Source organism: Balaenoptera borealis (genome assembly GCF_965194805.1).
Source record: "Balaenoptera borealis genome assembly, chromosome: X".
Taxonomy (NCBI): Eukaryota; Metazoa; Chordata; class Mammalia; order Artiodactyla; family Balaenopteridae; genus Balaenoptera; species Balaenoptera borealis.
Genome location: NC_138881.1, coordinates 31,959,875 through 31,980,546, shown reverse-complemented (window position 1 = coordinate 31,980,546; position 20,672 = coordinate 31,959,875). Strand labels below are relative to the sequence as shown.

The following is a 20,672-nucleotide window of genomic DNA, read 5'->3' as shown; positions in this document are numbered from 1 at the left end:
CTTGCACTGTTGGCAGGAATGTAAATAGATATAGCCACTATGAAGGACAGTATAGAGGTTCCTTAAAAAACTAAAAATAGAACTACCATATGACCCAGCAATCCCACTACTGGGCATATACCCTGAGAAAACCATAATTCAAAAAGACACATACACCCCAATGTTCATTGCAGCACTATTTACAATAGCCAGGACATGGAAGCAACCTAAGTGTCCATCATCGGATGAATGGATAAAGAAGAAGTGGCACATATATACAATGGAATATTACTCAGCCATAAAAAGAAACGAAATGGAGTTATTTGTAGTGAGGTGGATGGACCTAGAGTCTGTCATACAGAGTGAAGTAAGTCAGAAAGAGAAAAACAAATACAGTATGCTAACACATATATATGGAATCTAAAAAACAAAAAAAAATGGTTCTGATGAACCTAGGGGCAGGACAGGAATAGAGACGCAGACATAGAAAATGGACTTGAGGACACGGGGAGGGGGAAGGGTAAGCTGGGACAAAGTGAGAGAGTGGCATGGACATATATACACTACCAAATGTAAAATAGCTAGCTAGTGGGAAGCAGCCGCATAGCACAGGGAGACCAGCTTGGTGCTTTGTGACCACCTAGAGGGGTGGCATGGGGGGGATGGGAGGGAGATGCAAGAGGGAGGAGATATGGGGATATATGTATACATATAGCTGATTCACTTTGTTATAAAGCAGAAACTAACACACCATTGTAAAGCAATTATACTCCAATAAAGATGTTAAAAAAGAAAAAAAAATAAAAAGCACCTAGAGAGCTTGTTTTAAATGCAGGGTCCTGGGACCCATGTCAGATTTATCTGATCAGAATCCTGTCAGGTAAAACTTTGGGAATCTGAACTTTAAACAAGCAGCCCAGGTGATTATTATGTACATTGAAATGTGAGAACCACTGCTTTAGAAATTGCAGTCATCAAGGAGGTTTTTTTTAAAAATCAAGAGAAGCATTGGAGACTTTTTTTTTGCCTCATAATTTTATGAAATTTAAATGAGAATTCAGTGCCTGGTTTTAAATTTAAATTACTCTCTGGAGAGGAACACTTCCTTACATATTTGCCTAACTGTAACTTTACAGTGATATAGGTACCTCTGAAAATCTGTCATGTGTCTTGCATCATTCATAGATTGCCTTTTACTATGATTAATTTTATATATTGGACATTTTCTGGTATACACTATTGGTACACCTTACAAGTCAAATAGGAAAGCATTCGAAATATCAAGTTAAAACAAAAGGACAGAATCTGATGTTAGTTTTCAAGTGTCAGGATATACAAAAATATTGCAGTTGTGCAGGTGTGGTGTGCATGCACATGTGTGTGTTAAGAAGGGTAAAAAAATCTTTAACCTTAGTACTGGCTTGGTTTTTGATTCAATTTTTCTACATTCAGAAGTCATCATATTACTTATTCTAAATGTTTGCTAGTACAGCTATTAAAGAATACACAGTATAAACTGGTGATATGAGTAATTCAACATTTAAGTGACTTGGCATAGCATAGCATCATGTGTATATATGTTACTGCTTCTCCTTCCCCGTTTTCTTTTTTTTTTTTTTTCTTTTTCTTTGAATACTGGCTTGAGGAATAGTGAAATGACTATGAGAAACTTGGCTGGAAAAAGCAACTTTCTCCACTTACCCTTAGATCTTTCTTCTAGCAGGAGTGAACAAGGCGAGGAGTGATTGAGGCACAGAGGTGGCTTTTGGCATCCTAAGCACAGGGGCAGCTTGTCTTTTGGAATCCTGGGTCAGGTAGATTATGGGTTTTCCCAGAACCTCCTCTTGAGGCTAGCTCGTTTTTTCTTAACTTTCTCTGATAAGGCTATTTTACGATATATCTTTTTTTTTTGCTTTTTTTTTTTTTTTAAAGAAGCTGATATGGCTTTTTAAAAAAATAATTAATTATTTTTTGCTGCATAGGGTCTTCACTGCTGTGAGCGGGGCCTACTCTTCGTCATGGTGCGCAGGCTTCTCATTGCAGTGACTTCACTTGTTGCGGAGCACGGGCTCTAGGCGCGCGGGCTTCAGTAGTTGTGGCACGCGGGCTCAGTAGCTGTGGCTCACAGGCTCTAGAGTGCAGGCTCAGTAGTTGTGGTGTACGGGCTTAGTTGCTGTGCGGCATGTGGGATCTTCCCAGACCAGGGCTCGAACCCATGTCCCCTGCATTGGCAGGAGGATTCTTAACCACTGCGCCACCAGGGAAGTCCCGATGTCTATTTTTAAAAAAAATTTCTAGGTCCCGTTCTCCACCAATTGAATCAGACTTCCCAGAAGAGGGGCCGAGGAATCTGTGCTTTCTCTTCTTCTAACATAAGTTTTGCGTGGTAGAATGAGAAGACTTAGACTCCTTAAACTGTAATTTATTCTGACTATAATTAATTTTCATGAATGGTGGAAAAAAAGGGAAGAATTTTTTTGTGGTTGTGTGGATTTCTGTGAAGCAGAATTCTAAATAATTCTTGTTTCATTTATTTCGGTGTCATTTTGGTGGAATCCTCAACGTTTGTATCTTTACTATAACAATTAACTAAACCTGGCCAGTTAGTTAACCACATGAACCACTGTAAATATTTGTATTTTATAAATTCTTAATTATCAGAGGGAATTCACTATAATTTGCGCTGAATAAATTTACTATAAATTTGCATATTGGTTTTAATTTATTCAAAATGGTTAATTTATATTATTCACATTTTTATTCAAATATATCTCTTTATGTGTTACTAGGTTCATGTGCATGGTAACTGAATAAATATGCACTGACAGCATTAATATTTAAATTTCTTCCATCTAATTTGTGAAGTCAGTGTTTATAGATTTTTTTAAAGAGTCTGAATTCAGGATATAGAAGCAAAGTTTTTAAAACTTAGATTGCTTTATAATTCTAATATCTTTTAAACTACAGAAATCTATTGACAGTAAAGCAATAAAAAGTAGTGCTATGACAGTTAAGGAATGTCAGGGCAAAAGAAAATAATGCAGATTTATATTAATGAAATGGATTTATATATTGACCTTTACTGCTATACTGTTAGTTTACATTACACTTTTGTTTGCCTCTGTCTGTTGTGATCCTTTTAGGTGTAAAAAAGGTTCAGCAGGTAAAAATTGGGGCAATTTTGACAACATGGGTTGTGAAAGTTATCTGAAATCATTACAATGCTTGGGCCAATCTTGCTAAGATTGAAATAAATGTATTTTAATTTCCGAAAGTGAAGTGTACTCAAGCCAATATTTTTAAGAAAGTATAAAAATTATATATATTATGTTTGATTTCCTTATTGGTTGTTCTGTGAGAAAAGTTGTGAAAGAAGATGCCATTTGGTCTCACTGTATTTGTTTTATTAATGGTCATGTTATGCTTAACTTGGGCATTCACAGCCTTGTTTTCTCACTCGGCTTTAATAATCAGTACGACATGAATTGATGAGCTGAGCTTTAATACTATACCACATTGCTGGGGAGGAGGAAATGTCCCCCTCTACCCCTCTTGAGCCCTTGTGACTGGACTATCTAATAATAAAATTAGCACAAGACAGATTAACAGGAGAAAAAAGAAACAAATTTTCATTTGTGCACATGGAGGTCTCATAGAAACAGGACCTAAGAAGTGGCCAAAGTAGGCAACTTTTATACTTTTTAGACAAAGCAACGATAAAGTTGTGAGGAATTTACAGGACAAAGAAACCCAAAGGACAAAGAAACTTAGGCTTTGGGTGCTTAATTAGTGAAGGATCTAAATAGAGTTTGGGCTTTGAGTAGTCAGTTAAAGAAGTAACAAGGTTTGTTTATACAGGATTCTTGGCCTGAATTCCCTGTCTCTGGTGATAAGGGTGTCCTTCTACCTCCAAATGCAGGGAGAGCACCTTTCACATGACAGATTCACCTCCTGCTTTCAGGGAGACAAAGAGGAGGGTCAAAGTATCCCTCTCACATTGGCTATTTCTTAAGTAACTTTAATTCAAAATGATTAATGTGCCACTGAGGCAACATGTGGGGCAGCCTGCCTTCTGCCCCTATAATACCATACCATACCATACCAAACCATACCATACCATATCATACCAGGCAATTCTAGGCATATTATGTTAACTTATTTGTAGATATCAAATATTATTATTGCCAAACACTGGTAAACAGTTCTTCTAGAAATTTAACTTTTTAGTCCCTTGCATCTTCTTGATTAAACAGTTGCTTTGTCATGTAGATTTTCCCTGAGTTGTCTCAAAAGATTTTCTTTACTTTTTATTTTGAATAATTTATGATATCACTTATTAAACTAGAGGTGAACTTCAAAGCAACGCTGTAGGTATCTGTGAGCACAAGTAACAAAAAAATTGACTCAGTTTAATGAACAGCAAAATTGAGTCTACTTTCAAAATTTGGAATGCAATATAAGAATTCTGTCTCACAGACTGTAACATTTTTTTTTCTTTATATAATGTTCTGGAATGTGTTTGACTAGATCCAAAGTCCAAAGTAATTGAAACCATAGACAGTAAAGTTACAGGTAGAGGTATGTTTCTTTTTATGGCACATGTGCCAAGTCAAAACCAAAATGGAGTATAAAAACATTTATAATGTAATTTTGGCAGGAAAGGAAACCTTAGAAGTATTTATCTAAAATAATTACAAACTCAGCTTAAAGTACAGGTTAAGAAGTACGTCTACTATGGTCTCAAAATTTATTGATTATTCTTTCTCATATAGTCTCTTCCATTTACAGTGATAATACTGAGTATCTCAGTTCTTCTCTCAACCCTCCCTGCGACAAAAGAAACATAAAGTTGCTGAAACACTGAGTGAGGGAGTCATGATCTAACAGAAGTCAGAAAGAACATGATCCAACACAGAGGAGTCACTATCCTGCAGGCTAACCCCCAAAGAATAAGTCAGAGCCATTAGTTTAAAGGATTGAGGATTTGTTCCATATACCTTTGTGAAGACTGTCCCCCAGATCAAAGGCAAGGGTGGGACTTACAAAGGCAAAAGCCACAGGAGGATTTCTCAAGGAAAAGGCGTTGGCCAATTTATACAAATCCTTGATTTGTCATTTGGCAACTGACATAGATTGCTGAGCCCTAAAGCCATATGATGAATTAAGATAGAGTAGTCACAAGTTCACTAAAAAGGCTGGCTAAAGAGTCTCTTCTTTTTTTCTGGGATCCTGACTATTTTTTTTATGGCACCTCCAGGCTCTGGGTCATGTAATAGGAAAAATCCTATGCACCTACTCAAGGCTCAGTGAAAATTTCCAGAACTCCAACAATAATACCCACCTTTTAGACAGCAGAAAAATAGGAAGGGCAATGAAAAGAGTGTGCCTTCTCTCCAGAAACACAACACAGCACTTCTGCTTGTAGCCCATGGGCTAAATCTTAATCAGATGACTGAACCTATGCTCACATGCCTAAATAAAGTCAAAGTTTTGTCAGTGAGGAGGAAAGGTAAAATGGTTAGAGGGCTATCTGGTTATGTAGGCATAATGAGACCTTCTGATATTTAAATATTTCTTAATAAAATAACAGTAATGTTACAAGATCACATTTTTCTCAAAGCTCTCATTATTATTTTTGAAGAGAATTCCAGGCACAAATAAAATATAAGAACACACATTTAAAATCATAATTAGAACGGAAGTCCTGCATAGTACCTCTATAGTTAACTTTCTTATGTAATCTAAAATGTAATAACATGACATTGTCTCATTAATAACCCCAGGTCTGGTCTCTAGGTTTAACCAGCAGGGTTACGCAGGGAGACAAGAAAAGGTTAAAAAAAAAATTCCCCATAAACTGACTGGATTGCTTCTGGTGCTTTTAAAAAATATTCATGTTCTTCTCTTTTTAGGCACATGGTAATATTGCATTTCCTCACCAATGCTCAAGTTATGTGTGAACATAAAATTTATTTGGCCAAAAGCATGTGAGAAGTGCTGTACATTATTTTCCACGTTTAAGTGCCACTGGGCAATTTTTAGAGATTCCTTTCCCCAGCTGTAATGAGTTCTGAAGCACATGCAGAAATTGAGTCTCCCTCAGCATAGGTCTCTGATTGTACCTTCTCCATCTATAATGGACATGTAGTATGAGGAAGAAATCAACTATTATGCAAATCCACTGATTTGGGATGTTGCTTGTTACTGCAACATAATGTGTCTCAAAAGAATAAATTTTCTCTTCCCAAATGAGCCTTATGGTATTGAAATTATCTTTCAGATGCTGTTAAAAATATAATAGAAGCCATTACTAAGAAAAATTTTAAAGTCTCTATCTGTAACCTGTTCTTTATTAAATGGTGTGGGAGGTAAACTTTATAGTTATCACACATTTTACTTTATGAGAATATGAAGCATTAGCATAAGCAAGAACAGTTAGCAAATTCTTATTCTAATTAATCCCAAAAGAATTGGCTGGCAAGGATCAGTATAAAAGACTGGTTTTAGCCACAATTTAAAATTGATCGATGGATAAGCTGTTCTCAGAAATGAATCCTTTGAAAATTATTTCCTACCCTGATACGACTTGCCGTTCTTACCAGCAATATTGAATTATGTACTCATTCAACAGATACATACTAAATGGCACCCCAAGCACTCTTTTTAGTACTGGAAACATATAGTGTGATGAATAAGTCAGATCTGGTCCTCAAATAGCCCACCATCAACAACTGTGAAAAACAATTACACAGTGTTTGCATTTGTACAAGGCAGGATGCATTTGGTATCATACGTTATATGAAAAAAAAATGCTCTATGAGTTGATAGGAGAAGAATATCACTATTTAGATCTGATAGAGAACTTCATGGAAGAGGAGAGGACATTTAAGGAGAAATAAGAGGTACTAAGCCCTTTTCTCACATATACACTGTACTCTGTTGCTTTTATTGATCATATACAAATCGGGCTCCGAAAAATGAATAAGCTCTTGATGGTCAGAGTCTAGAGAAGGGGAATAAGTTCCATACAAGAAAAGGGAACGTGGAAAGAGGGGATGACAGAAGCATTGGGGGTAGCCAAAGGGAAGCACGAGCCATATGTGTGTGCATATGGACCACAGGGTCAACATAGGAGAGTGTGAATGAAGGTTGAAAAGATATTAAAGTATTTATCATTCTGCATTGTAATTATTTCTTGCAGGCCTGCATTTTATGGCAGACTGTATGGTACATGAACTTAGGGGCTTCATCATTCAGGCTTGTATCCCAGAGTAGGTTGATCCAGAATACTCAGCCAAGTGAAAAAAGGCCCTCATGGAGATATTTTTGTGGGTCCTGATCCTCACTAAAAGCTCACCAAAAGCTGGATTCTGGAGAGCCACAATTTTTAAATATTTCATTCTATTGCACTGAGTTAGCAATTTGAATTAGGCAAGTCTCTAAGTTAACCAGAGCAAATCACAGGCAAGTGTATATACTAAGTGGTAAGCTGCCTTGATCCTCTCACTCCAGATCAGAGTTACTTAATTATTTTTTATGCCATCGGCCTCTTTGGTAGTTTGATGAAGCCTATGCTTCTTCACAGTATAGGGTGTTTAAAATACATAAAATAAGATGCAAGAATTATGGAAGAAGCTAATATTCCAATGGACTATCAAAAAGTAAAAATTATTATATAAAATGTAGACTTCTTCATTAACACAATGCATAAGATCTAATGGCAGATCTAATGACTGTCATACTTTCAAAGTAGTGATGAATATAAACCATATTTCAAACAACAGAAATGTGATATAAACATTTGTGATTCTTCGGTGGCTAAGTTATAGGTACAACTAATAATACTGTGGTTTGGGAATGCTATAATGCAATTAAAAGTCAGTAAAAATAAAGTTGGAATTTCACATATCCACTTTGTTTTTAGACTACAGGTTAGGGCTCCTTGCTTAAGATACTCAATTTCCTAGAGGTAAAGCAGTACAAAATGCAGCAAACATCCCATTTTTACTGTCCTCTAGATGGCCACTTGTCTCTTTTTTGAACTCTTGGACACATAAAAGATGGGATGAATCTAAAACTTGATCTCGTATCACTATTATGAAGGTGTTTTCTGTTCCATCTTCAGGGTACATATGATACTGGTTTTATAAACAAGATATGTTCATTACTGACATTCTAGACCCAGGAACATTAATCAAGTAAAAACAGTATTTTCCCAAGACAAATTATTTCATCAAATTTTATTCTGGCATCTCTTAAGTAACACTAATGATAATAATTAGCTTTGTAAACAGGTAAATACAAATTCTTAGGTTCTCAAAGATTTTCTAACCCGTTTTTGCTATAGTACACTTAATTCTGTTTCCTGGGTTTGAGAGGCTCCTTTGGGGATGAAGCAATTTTTTGATTTATTCAAAAAACCACTTTCATTAGCTGCTTGCCAACAAAATAGGGAAAGAAAAGTAATGGAGATAAAGCTTAAGTTAGTCTGTTTTTCTACTCACTATAATAAAAAAGATTGAAGTAATGGAGATTGCAAGTGTGGAACAAACTGAGGTTTGGAGATTTTATCAGTCTCCTATGGCTACTTAGCAAATTGTCTCAAGCAGGGATTGTTTGCCTGGATACTTACAGGTGGCCTCTCCATGTAGCCCGGGCTATTTCATAGGATGGCAATTTGGTTCTAAAGTCAAGTAAGCCAAAAAGATAGAAGACTAGGCAGAAATTTTGTAAAATTTCCTGACCTAGTATCAGAAATCACATTGCTTCACTTCTGCTGCATTCTAGCATACTATTTGTTAGGATGTTCTAGCATACTATTTGTCACTAAAGCTGGCCCAGCATATCACCACATTCAAGGCAGTATTAAAGAAATTGTGGACATATTTTCAAACCACTCCAAAGATGTGTATGTATATACTAAGACATAGAACAGTCCTTTATTTCCAGTTCAAATTTTCTATTATATCTTGTACTATGAACTATTATAGTACATAAAAAAATTGAAGATTCACTGGTGACTCCTTTGTTATGTATTTAACTGGCTAATTTTTAACCACAGTCAAGCTCTCTTTGTAATGAAATTCTTTAATAGAGGGTAGCCATTATGCATTTTTTTAAAGGTTGAGCTGGGGTCACCCATACTTCCGTTAACAAATGTACGTATCATCTTTTAATCTTGTGTGCTAATGCCTTGAGCACTTTTATTGATCCCCAAATGTTCATCACTAATTGAAACAGCTGCTTTATTTAAACAGCACTTACGAAATGATATTCAGACAAGCTCTGCTTCATGTTTTGTCCAGAAGTTAAGTCCAATTTGATCAGAGAGTTCATGTGTTCCATACATACTCTTTACCTGGGAGTGAAAGGGACTTCAAGACTGGAGCTCCACTTTCTTCCCTTTGACATCCACATGTGCCCCTGTGGTGAGAGCAACAAAGAGTTGAGAATAGAATTGTGGTCTGTACTTTCAGCATGGGTTGCCACCTTAGTGGAGTAACCAGTACAGGTGACTTGAAGGCAGCAGGAAGTCTTAGGAAGTGTGGGATTATACCTTGTGACCAACAGTATCCTCAAATAGAAGTTGCTCTGGAAGCCCACAGGTGAAAGCCATAATTCAGACAATACATCTGCATTTCCATTTCCAGGACTCACAAGAGGCAAAAAGTCAGTAGCCTTGATTGTCCCTACTTGGTTCAGTTATATTTAAGACAGCTAACAACAGAGATGAGGGTGACACTGAGATACCACTGATTGAAAAGCTCAATCGTTCCCATGCCTCATCCCAACTTCTATTTCTGACCAATCCTGCCTCCTTTTATATTCTTTATTTTTTCCAGATTATTGAGATATTGATAACATGTAAGTTAAAGGTGTACAATGTATGATTAGTTACATGTATATATTGCAAAATGATTACTAAAATAATTGGCCAACACCTCCATCCCATCACATAATTGCCAGTTTTCTTGTGTGTGTGGTGATAACATTTAAGATCTACCCTCTTAACAACATTCAAGTAAATAACACAGCACCATTAACTATAGTGACCATGCTGTGCATTAGAGCCCCAGATCTTATTCATCTTATAGCTGGGAGTTTGTACCCTTTGACCAACATCTCCCCATTTCCTCCACACCCCCAGCCCCTGGCAACCACTATTCTACTCTTTATTTCACTTAGCATAGTGTATTCAAGGTCCATCCATGTTGTCACAAAAGGCAGGATTTCCTTCTTTCTTGAGGCTGAATAATATTCCATTGTGTGTGTATATATGTATGTGTGTATACACACCACATCTTTATCCACTCATGCACTGATGGACCCTTAGGTAGTTCCCACATTTTGACTCTTGTAAATAATGCTGCAATAAACATTGGGGTACAGATATTTCTCTTTGAGATGAGTGTTTTCATTTCCTTCAGGTATATACCGAGAAGTGGGACTGCTCAATCATATAGTAGTCCTATTTTTAATTTTTGAGGAATTTGCATACTTTTTTCCATAGTGACTATACTAATTTACATTCTTACGAACATTGCACAAGGGTTGCCTTTTCTCCACATCCTCACCAATACTTGCTACCTATTGTCTTTATGATAATAGCTATTCTAACAGGGGTAAGGTAATATCCCATTGTGGTTTTTATTTGTATTTCCCTGATGATTAGGGACATTAAGCACCTTTTCCTATACTTCTTGGCCATAGGTATGTCTTTGGACAAATGTCTTCTAAGCCCTCCGTGCATTTTAAAATCAAATTGTTTTTTGCTATTGATTGTATGAATTCCTTAAATATTGTGGATACTGACCCGTTACAGATGTATGTTTTGGAAATACTTTCTCCCATTCCATAGATTGCCTTTTCATTTTGCTGACTGTTTCATTTGCTTTGCAGAACCTTTTCAGTTTGAACACAATCTTTACCAGAGAGGACATACAGACACCAGAAAAGCAGATGAAAATACACTAAACATCATTATCCTTTAAGGAAATGTAAATTTAAACCCTATGAGACACAACTAAACATCTATTAGAATGGCTAAAAAAATACTAAAAATACCATGCCTTGGTAAGGATGTGAAGCAACTGGATTTCTCCTACATTGTTTGTGGGAATGGAAAATGAGCCAAGCTCCCTGGAAAACCATTCGGGAGTTTCTAATACAGTTAACTTACAATTATGTTTGAACAGGTCCCTGCTGCATATTTTCATAGAGAAACAAAAACTTATCTCACACACAAGAAACTGCATCTGAATGTATATAGAAGCTTTGTTTGTAATAGCCAAAAACTGGAAGCAAACCATATGTCTTTCAGTGAGGAATGGCTAAAAGACTGTGATCCATATGATGGAATACTATAGTGCAATAAAAAAAGAACATGTACATGTGACAACCCAGATCAATCTCAAGGTCATAATGCTGAGTGAAAAAGAGCCAATGTTTAAGTTCAACCTTATCTACTCTATAATTCCATTTATACAAAATTCTTAAAAGGAAAAATTATAGTTATATATGTTAGTGTGTTTGCCAGTGTCTTTCAATCTTAATTTTTAATTCTAATGTGCTTGAAAAGTTGATTTGTTCTTTTGAGACATTAGCATGCTACAATTATTTAGATTTTACTTATTTCTACAACTTCTAATTCTGGTGAAGATGGAGTAACTGGGACCAGATTCATCCACTTGCCTGAAACAGTTAAAAAACAGATAAATTATACAACAACAATATTCAATATATTGGACATCAGACCATAAAAGACAGTGATGGGAGATGGGTAACAAAGGATATGAATCTATAATTTTTCCAGCTTGCTGCCTGGAGCCCAGGTGAAGCCTGGGGTTTCTGTTAAATGATGAGATGAAGCTAAGAGTCTGGTAAGGACAAGTCAGAGAGAGTTCCTAAGAGAAAGTACTGGAGAGGAGAGAACTGTACAGAAAAGGAGCCCACACAGGGCAGGGAGTACTTCCTGTCAGAGTAATAAACCATATGATTCATGGAGCATCAGGGAGAGTACTCAGAAGTGCTTTGTCTCAATAGTGAGCTGATGTAAGCCATAGTTCATGCTGCTCTGGTCCTAACTAACAAAGCTTGAAAGCAAGAATGGAAAGGATTATTTTGTTTCTAAGTAACTTCATAACACTACAGAAGAGAGCTTGAGATCTTGATGTACTGAAAATTTTTTAAAATGTGGGTTTTCCAGAATAGCCAAAGCAATCTTGAGAAAGAAGAACAAAGCTGGAGGTATCATGTGCCCTGATTTCAAACTATACCACAAAGCTACAGTAATCAAAACAGTATGGCACTGCACAAAAACAGAAATATAGATCAATGCAACAGGACAGAAAGCCCAGAAATGAACCCATGCACATATGGTCAATTAATCTACAACAAAGGAGGCAAGAGTATACAATGGGGGAAAGACAGCATCTTCAATAAATGGTGCTGGGAAAACTGGATAGCTACATGCAAAAGGATGAAACTGGACCACTTTCTCACACTATAGACAAATATAAGCTCAAAATGGATCAAAGACTTAAATGTAAGACCTGAAACCATAAAACTCCCAGAAGAAAACATAGGTAGTACACTCTTTGACATTGGTCTTAGCAATATATTTTTTTTGATCTGTCTCCTCAAGCAAGGGAAACAATAGCAAAAATAAAGAAAAAGGACTACATCAAACTAAAAAGCTCTTTCACAGTGAAGGAAAACTATCAACAAAATGAAAAGGCAGCCTACTGAATGGGAGGAGACATTTGTCCATAATCTATTTGATAAGGGGTTAATATCCAAAATACACAAAGAACTCATACAACTCAACATTAAAAAAAAAACAACAAAACAATTCAAAGATGGGCAGAGGACCTGAACAGACATTTTTCTTAAGAAGACATACAGATGGCAAACAGACACAAGAAAAGATGCTCAATATCACTATTCATCAGGGAAATGCAATGCAAACCTACAATGATACACCAACTGACACCTGTCAGAATGGCTATCATCAAAAAGACAACAAGTTGTAACAAGTGTTGCCGAAGATGTGGAGAAAAGGGCACCCTTGCACACTGTTGGTGGGACTGTAAATTAGCATGGCCATTATGGAAAACTTAATGGAAGTTCCTCAAAAAATTAAAACTAGAACTACCATATGATCCAGGAATTTCTCTTCTGGGTATTACTCAAAGAAAACCAAAACACAAACTCAGAAGGGTATACGCACTCCAGTGTTCACTGCAGCATTATTTACAATAGGCAAGATATGGAAGCAACCTAAGTGTCCATCAATAGATGGAGGGATAAAGAAGATGTGGTAATATGTACAATGGAATAATAGTCATTAAAAAAATGATCTCTTGCCATTTGCAAAAACATGGATGGAGCCAAAGGGTATCATGCTAAGTGAAATAAGTCAGAGAATACCATATGATATCACTTATATGTGGAATCTAAAACCAAAACAAACAAAACAAAATGAAAACAGACTCACAAATACAGATAACTAGTGGTTCCCAAGGTCGAGGGGTAAGGGGTTGGGTGAAATAGATGAAGGGGATTAAGAGGTACAAACTTCCAATTATAAAATAAATAAGCCATGGGGATGTGATATATAGCATAAGGAACATGTTCAACAATATTGTAATAGCTTTCTATGGGGATGGATGGTTACTAGACTTATTGTGGTGATTATTTTGTAATGTATATAAATGTTGAACCACTATGTAGTTCACCTGAAACTAACATACTATTGTATGTCAACTATATTTCAAGTAAAAAAAAAATTAAATGCGTATTTTTTCGGGACAAGTGTGAAAATGTAAAATCAAAATTTCACAATATTGTGCACCTGATCAAAATTACTAGACATGGAAAGAAGAAGAAATATATATCCAAAAATGAGGAGAAAATTAACCAATCAAAACTGACCTGGAAATGACACAGTTGACAGAATGAGTAACTAAGTACATCAAAACAGTTATTATAACTATATTTCACATGTTCAAAAAACAAGAAGAAGGATTAACTGGTTAGAGACATAGAAGACATAAAAAGACCCTAAATGAACCTCAAGAGGTGAAAACTACAATGTCTGAGATAAAAATATGCATTGGATTGGAATACTGAAAGAATAAAAAAGATTAGTGAATCCATGTATGTGAAAAAATATCACAACATATTTTTACAGTATATCTATGTATGATAAAAACTAGAATCAGCTTTAAAATAACATATACTAGATGTTAAATGTGTTCACCTTTGAGGAAGGGGCAGAATTTCTGAGTTATAAAGAGGGACAACTCTGATTTCTCAGTACTGTTAGAATTTCTTGCAATAACACATATGCAGTTATTGTAGTGATTAAAATATTTGAATAAGTCTAATGCCAGAAAGAGTAGCTGTGCTTTAGCCACAAAAAGTGACTGATAAATTATGTAACAGACCAAACCTGAAATATGAAAGCTTAATATAATAAAAGTTTATTTCTCCCTGTGAATTGGCAGACATCCTGTGCTAACAGGTAACAAAGGGGTTCAGTCTGCTTCCTTCTTGTGGGTCCATGAACAAACACACAATTTCCATGTTTACTGATGAGTGCAAGAAAAAACATGGAAGGTGGTAAACTGGACAGCAAATGCTTTGGTCTGGAAATGACAAATATTGCTTCTGCTTACAGATCAATGGCAACGGCTAGTCAAATGCTCTTTCTAACTACAAGTGCACTTGGGAACATAGTCTCCCCATGAGCCCAGGAAGGAGAGAAAGACAAGATGTGGATGAATACTTGCAGTTTTCCCCATAAGTTGTTACAAAGTTAGTGCTCAATACACCATGACTAGTAGAATTTTTATGACAATCATCCTCTCTATTTCCTGTTAGAGTTTCTGAGGAGGCCAGATTTCCTTGAAATTCTCCCACTTTCCTGAGGTCCTACTATGTGACAGTTGCTCCCAAACACAGGCTCACATCAGATTTTCTAAAGGACTCCATAAAAAGCAGCAAGAAGAGTTTTGTCTTCTTCACTCAGTAGTACCTTTCTGCACTGACCTAAACTGTAACTCCTAAAATCTTAATGGAATGAGAATTTGCTTCTTTCTGTTGGTTTCTGGTCAAAAAATCTATGAATTTCTGCCACCTTCAAGATTACTGAACATGACTGAACACTTTTACAGGTATTATTAGGCACAAAGAAAAACCAGGATTTTCTTTTGGGTCACATAGTGAGACAAGAGGCAGTAAAACTGCACTGAAACATTTTTATTTCTCCTAACCAAAGATACTGTGTCTGTCAATAAACAATTTCTCACCTCCTGGAAGGACTCCAGGGAATTTAAGAAATTAATCCTCACTAGATGTTTGCTGTGCAGTGATTTCCAAGGTCTTTCACCTCTCCTCAACTATCACTTATGAGGGAAATTTTGCTTATTAACCACATAGGTAAGCTCATAAGTGTATGTGCTCAGTGGGCAATCTAAAAAAAAAAAAAAAAAAAACTCATCAAAATTATATTGCAAATATCAAGGTGATTTCAAAATCCTCTCTCCAACTTCAGGGTTTTATCCCTCAAATTAGCAGATTCTATGCTAAATCAGACCATATTTACCACCTCTTTGGGAAAACATTTTGAGAACGAGGCAGAGATGATCATTGTTGGGTGGCCAGGTCTAACTTTCAACACCAGGTTACCTTTTATGTGGAACAGGATTTTGCTATCACTGGGGTACAGGTGATGGAGGGGACCACCAGGGAGCTGGAATGCTCCAAGTCATGGGGAGGGCAGGTGAATTTTGCCCTGTTTGCTCCACTGGGAGCAGGTGCAGCTTTCAGAGGAGGACTGAAGACCCGGCCAACAGGTCAGGTTCCAGTTTGGACAAGACGGTGCACTGGAGAAGACCCAAAGGAAGGACACTCTATTGCAGAGACAGCAGGAGCTGATAAAAATGCCAGCTCCTAGGCAGTCAGCTCTCAAGATGTTGGTAAAAGAAGCTCACAGACAATCCCCAAATTGTGTGCCTTATTTCAACCTTATTTCTTTAAACCCGCAATAAGTTCCTGGCTCCAACATCCTTCTTTCTATATCCTGAGAGGCATTAAGGAGTAGTGAGAAGAGAAATAACTTAAGGGACAGAAGGTCTGATTCAGGCTGGGAAGAATGGAAGAGTAAACTCTAAATGAATTCACAGAAGAGGTCTAGTGGCAGCTCTGTCACGGACTAGACATGTGAAATCAAGTACAATCACAAGCTCTTTGAGCCTGAGGACCTTCTTTTATGTGAATTTGGTTTGGTAAGTTCTGTCTTTTGGAACTGTTGGAATGTGTCTGAAGTATATTAAGCACATGGCACAGTGCGTGGACTATTGTAGGGCTTTAAAGAATGAGAGTTATCACTGTGATTATGTTGGTCCCAAATCCTATCCCCCTCACCTGTGTGTGTGTGTCTGTTTATGAGTATGTTTTCTAAATCTAGGCTTTTTTTTCTAGAACACACAAAGTGCTATAGGCCATGGTATATCAAATCAGACAAAAATGTTTCTCAGCAAGTAAAATTTTGTAAAAATTTCCCCCAAACAAACTGATAGAAAGAGATCAGATTTGTGGTTACCAGAGGGTGGGGGTAGAGGGAATTGGATGAAGGTGGTCAAAAGGTACACATTTCCAGTTAAAAGATAAATAAGTACTGTGTATGTAATGTACAATATGATAAATATAATTAACACTGCTGTACGTTAGATATGAAAGTTAAGAGAGTAAATCCTAAGCATTCTCATCACAAGGAAACAATTTCTTTCTGTTTCTTAAATTCTGTATCTATACGAGATGATGGATGTTCACTAAAATTATTGTAATAATCACTTCATGATGCACATAAGTCAAATCATTATGCTGAACACCTTAAACTTGTGCAGTGCTGTATGTCAGTTATATCTTAATGAGATGGCAAGAAAATAAAAGAAACAAACAAGCAAAAAAAATTTCACCTCAGAGTTTATGTTCTTTAACTCGGGTGTGGGAATGTCATCCCCAATTGGATGTAATTCAGATTTCCTAGAATTTGTGACAAGGACCAACTCCTTGCCTCTCTCCCAGCTGCACTCTGTAGGGGTTCTAATACAGTAGCCCCCCCCATGTCCAAGGTGATATGTTCCAAGAACAGCAGTGGATGTCTAGAACCACTGACAGTATTGAACCCTGCATATACTATGCTTATTCCTTCCTACATATATATACCTATGACATAGTTTAATTTATAAATTATGTATAGTAAAAGAATATCCAAAATGGCAGTATCACTACACTTGTGCTTTGGGCCATTATTAAGTAAAATAAGAGTTACTTGAACACAAGCACTGTGAAACCATGACAGTTGATCTGATAACCCAGAAGGCTACTAAAGGGAATGAGTCAGGATATGCTGGACAAAGGGATAATTCATGTTCCAGACAGGATGAAGTGGGACAGCAAAGTACTCAGAACGGAGTGTAATTTAAAACTAATGAATTATTCATAAATGACCTACCATTGAATAAATAGCCCCCAAAAATCTATTGCTTCCTTTGTCTGCCTCAAAGTGTACAGTCGGATCAATGTCCCATTGAACTTTGCACTGGTGTGAAATCATCTGATGTATTTGGTCAATTTTGGGTGTAACATTTTAAAAGTAAGTAGTCGATCATGTCTAATTTATCAGTTTATGTATCCCCAGCACTTCTTATATGTTAATGATATATAATAGTTGTTCAATAAATATTTAACACCTGAAAAAAAAACTAATGAATTACTTACTTCATGAATTTTCTATTTAATCTTTTTGGACCGTGGTTCCACAGGTAACTGAAACCATGAATAAGGAGGGATTACTGTCTGTCATCGCAAAAATGCCACTTTGCATATAGGTTATTTTGAATTGAAGGTACTTGAGAAACAGTCGATGGAAGAAGGACACTCTGACCCTCATTGTCCCCCTGAAAGCAGGAGATAAATCTCCCTATGAAAGACACCCTCCCTGTACCAAGAGGGTAGAAGGTATTCTTACCATGAGAGACATTCAGGGCCAAGAAGGCTGTATAAATAAACCCTGTTGTTTCTTCAGCACTTACTACTCCTAGTCCAAACCCCTTGGTCATGTCAATTCAACTATAAACACAAATTTATAGTTTCGTTGTCTGAAAGGTATAAAAGCTTCCTGCCCTAGGCATTTCTTTGAGTCTCATATATTTGTGATGCTCCAATACTTACAAGCATAATTAAATTTATTTTTCTGCTGTTAATCTATCTTTTTCCTACAAGGGTATCTCAGGGAAGAACCAAGATGAATAGAGGGAAAATTATTTTTCCTCCCCTACTCCCTCCATGCAACCTTGTTACACATTTTCATTCATTTTATCCCCACCAAAAATTTAACTCTTCCTTCTTATTTTCCAAATTACACTGAACACGGCTTAATTAAAATTTCCTTTGAATGAAGTGAGCACTGGCTCTTCTAGGTGATGGCCAACTGTCAGCCCAGTGGCTTCTGGGTGGCCCACTACCCAGTTTCATGTAAAATTAGCTCCCACTGACGGACATGATGTTTCCCAAAGTCCCAAAGTGCCATGCCTAACTGCAGTAACACTTTGACAATCTCATAGGATTGTCCACCTCTACCCACTCACTCCTTCATTTTACTTGTCATTTAGGACACAGAAGATCCCACAATTGTCCTCCAAAGATGACTGCTTCTATATATTAAAATCTATGGGCAGGTTCTGAATCCTTAATCTTAGCATTCCCAGTACTACTGCCATGCTTTACAAAGAACAGGTGTTCACTGAAGGTTCGGGGAATAACTGATCCAGTGAGTGTGAGGTCTAATTTATTAACATTTATTTCTTATACATTGTTGAAAGAACTAGCAAATCCATGTACAGTTCATTTAATTTTACAAAACAAGAACTAAAAGGGATAAGAATGCCTTTATATCTTTAGACTTTCTTCTCTATTTTTCCTTATTGATCCAAACTGTCTTAAAACTGATCCATCACATTTCTAAGAAAATGTCTATAGCAATGCCATGTTCTTGTTACAGGTGACAAAATAAGATGGTTTCACAATTTGTTTTACAAAACAACAAAACTCTTACTTTAAACCTCATTATAACATTAAATGTGCGACCAACACCATTCACAAACTTGAAGATTTTGAAGGAAGTTAAATCTACATTAAAAGAAACCATATTTGAATAGCACATACATCAAAAAAATAAATTTTAAAGTTAAACATACAAAATAGGAAGACATAGGCATAAATACTGTCTTCCTTTCAGCCTCACCTCAGACCTAAATTCTACAAACACTAACTGCCTCTTCCATCAATGCATGAAGAAAGTATCCCTGACTCCCCTAGGTGTGGGAGAAGCTGCTAGCCTTGGCACTAGAACTTGCAGTGGCTACAGAAGGAGAGGAGCCCTGCCTGAAATTCTGGCTCGGGCTCTCTCTCTTTCATCTTGCAGAGCATCCTCATACTGAGATGGGAAAGAACTTGGGTCAGTCCCATGAACCTTGGCCAGAAACTCCAGGACCTTCGTCTTGGTGGTTTCAGCGTGGGCTCTGGGGCCCCACAGGAACTCAAATTGCACAGGATCAGTGTTGGCCACCTGCCGGTACTCCAGGTATTTTTCCTTCACGAAATCTTTGGTGATGAGTTCCCTGGGCTCCCCAAAGATGAAGTGCTTCCTCCCAGAATATAACCTGGTCACATTCAGAACTTCCCAGACATCGTCTTCGGTAGCACAGTTGCCCTTTACGAAGATCACACCCAGGATAAGTATCGGGATGCCAGTCTTGGGCATGCCCACTTCACCGTGCAGCTTCCCATCATAGGTAAGGCCAATTTGATGAGGAGGCAATAGTGGTGGTTGGCGGGATCCACTTCCTTCAGATCAAGGTGAAAGATCATCTCCAAGCACTCAGAGGCTCTCAGGAGGATCTCAGGGAAGTGCACTTGGCAATCTTTGATGACAATCTCCAACATATCTGCCTTTGTTATTGGCTCTTTCATTTGATACTTGAGCAGCAGGAAATTCACCACAGAGTCACTTCCTTATCTAGAGCATCTATGGGCACATTCTTGGGGTCTAGCACAGCCTGTGAGATGCCTGGACTAGGCTCTTCTTCTTGGATCATGGAGCCCTCATCTCATTTGCTGGATGAGGTGGCTGTGATGGCAGTGGGAGATGCATAGAAACTCTGAGGACCCTCAGGAGTGGGTCCTCAAATACTTGCAAATGAAGCAACTGACAAAGGATTAATCTCCAAAATTTACAAGCAGCTCATGCAGCTCAATATCAAAAAAACAAACAACCCAATCCAAAAATGGGCAGAAGACCTAAATAGACATTTCTCCAAAGAAGATATCCAGATAGTCAACAAACTCATGAAAGGATGCTCAACATCACTAATCATTAGAGAAATGCAAATCAAAACTACAATGAGGTATCACCTCATACCAGTCAGAATGGCCATCATCAAAAAATCTACAAACAATAAATGCTGGAGAGGGTGTGGAGAAAACGGAACCCTCTTGCACTGTTGGTGGTAATGTAAATTGATACAGCCACTATGGAGAACAATATGGAGGTTCCTTAAAAAACTAAAAATAGAACTACCATATGACCCAGCAATCCCACTTCTGGGCATATACCCTGAGAAAAC

General features: G+C 37.1%; 1 long non-coding RNA gene and 1 pseudogene across 2 annotated transcripts; one reads left to right on the top strand and one right to left on the bottom strand.

Annotated features, from left to right (window-relative positions):
- Positions 1-645: 645 nt before the first annotated feature.
- On the top strand, positions 646-13,395 carry LOC309621215. The gene is made up of 2 exons (XR_014239829.1): positions 646-4,688; positions 12,268-13,395. It is a non-coding gene; the product is annotated as an uncharacterized lncRNA (long non-coding RNA).
- Positions 13,396-15,760: 2,365 nt separating this feature from the next.
- LOC309621138 (melanoma-associated antigen B16 pseudogene) lies at positions 15,761-20,159 on the bottom strand (annotated as a pseudogene). Its single transcript has one exon. The product of its transcript is annotated as a melanoma-associated antigen B16 pseudogene (transcript).
- Positions 20,160-20,672: the final 513 nt, after the last annotated feature.